This window comes from Rhagoletis pomonella, unplaced genomic scaffold (genome assembly GCF_013731165.1).
Source record: "Rhagoletis pomonella isolate Grant_MI unplaced genomic scaffold, Rhpom_1.0 Rhpom_scaffold_00126, whole genome shotgun sequence".
In the NCBI taxonomy this organism is placed as follows: Eukaryota; Metazoa; Arthropoda; class Insecta; order Diptera; family Tephritidae; genus Rhagoletis; species Rhagoletis pomonella.
The window spans coordinates 175666-177859 of NW_023458680.1; positions in this window are offsets into that span (position 1 = coordinate 175666).

Here is a 2194-nt window from a genome sequence, read left to right on the forward strand (position 1 = left end):
GGCCACAGTCGAAATAAGAGACCTCGATTCCTTAACGACAAAAGAGGAAGTCGAAGACTCAGTAAGGGGTATGCTGCAAGGATACGACAAAGCTATGAAGATCAACATCTCCGCTCCCAACAGCACAGAACAGGTAAGGGCCTTCGTCACGCTCGACGAAGAAAAAGCTGATATAATAATAAAGCAAGCAAGGATCAAAATCGGCTGTATAAACTCTAGAGTGCGACTCAAAGAAAACTGCAAGGGGTGCTTTCGATGTTTTGGCCCTGGCCATCTAATCGGGGGCTGCAAAGGCCCAGACAGAAGAGGGCAAGGCCTCTGTATAAAATGCGGTCAACCAGGTCATAAGCTAAAAGAGTGTAATAAGCCACCAAAATACTGCTTGTGCTCGGAAGCCAAATACACTGAGTTGGATCACATCCCAAGCTCCATAAGATGCTCAGTATATAGAAACTGGTCCAAGAAATGAATGTCCTGCAAGCCAACATGCTCAGAAGTAAAACGGCTGACGCGCTACTGACACAGATGATCACTGAGCGGCATTATGACCTTGTAATCATAAGCGAACAGTATAAGAAAAAAGAACACGGGATCTGGATAGAAGACAGCAGTGGCACCGCTGCTATATGGGCTCCCCCCGGAAGCAGCATGCACGTCTCTAAAAAAGGACATGGAAACGGCTTCACCTGGGCCAGATACCACCATATAAAAATAATAAGCTGCTACCTGACACCAAACGATAGCATACAAGACTTCCAAGATAAACTCGACGATATCGAAGATACGGCCATGAACTTGGAAGGACCCTTTCTGATGGCAGGAGACCTAAACTCAAGAGCCACGGAGTGGGGGATGCCAAACACGGACTCCAGAGGCAAACGCGTGCTAGAAATGTCAGCCCGACTCGGATTTATAGTTCTAAATACTGGCGCAGCAACAACCTTCCGAAGACCAGGATGCGAGGAAACCACGCCAGACATCACACTAGCATCAGAAGGCATAGCAGGCACCATAAAGGAATGAAAAGTATTGGAAGATTACACTGGTAGCGATCACCATACATCTCTTTTATAATAGACTCCAAAAACGATGGTTTACGAAAGAAGATGCAATGTAGCACTCGCAAACGGAATGTCTCGAAATTAAATAGTGAAGCACTACTATCTGAAATAAATGCGCATGGCTCAGAAGAATCCACTCACAATAACACAATGGAAATAGTAGAGACTACAATGAAAATGATCTCCAGAGCCTGTACCAAAGCGACGCCGACAATTGAAAGCAATCGACACAAAACACCTGCATATTGGTGGACGGAAAAAATAACTCAACTAAGACGAACGTGCCTCCACCTGAGGCGTACTTACACCAGGGCCAGGCGTAGAAGCGCTGCAATCGAAGAGGCACAACTATACCAAGCTGCTAGAAAAGAACTCAAACGAGCAATCGAGGCCAGCAAGAACAGAAAGTGGAAAGAACTGCGTGAGGAAATAAACAGAAATCACTGGGGTCTCGGATACAAGTTGGTAATCAAAAAACTTGGGGCCATGGCAAAACCACCAGAGCTTAGCGCTCAAAAAATTAAAAAATGGACTACATAGTAAGCGAACTCTTTCCCACGCATGAGGCATTAACCAAAGAAATGGAGCCTATCATCGCTCCTCAAGAAATACCACCATTTACCGCAGAAGAGCTCAAGTCCGCCACTAATAGAGTAAAGGCCAAGAAAGCACCAGGCCCAGACGGCATTCCAGTAGAAGTTCTAAAAATAATCGCCACAGAACTCCTTCAAGTGATTCTAAATATGTACAATGCCTGCCTCAAGAACGGAATATTCCCAGAAATTTGGAAAAGGCAGCAGCTCGTCTTAATCACCAAAGGAAAGGGAAACCTTGACTCACCATCAGCGTATCGACCACTCTGTATGCTGGACACAGCTGGAAAACTCTTAGAAAGGCTGCTAAAACCTAGAATAGAAGCGGCTATCGCTAGCGTTGGCGGACTTTCCGCAAGACAGTACGGATTCAGGCCCGGTAGGTCAACAATTGTAGCTATAAAACACGTAACAACAACAGTAGAAGCCGCATACCAACACAAAAAGCTAGTCCTGCTTGCAACCTTAGACGTTCGCAACGCCTTCAACACCGTAAGATGGGAAAATATGATACACGCACTAGAAGAAGTCTACAACATA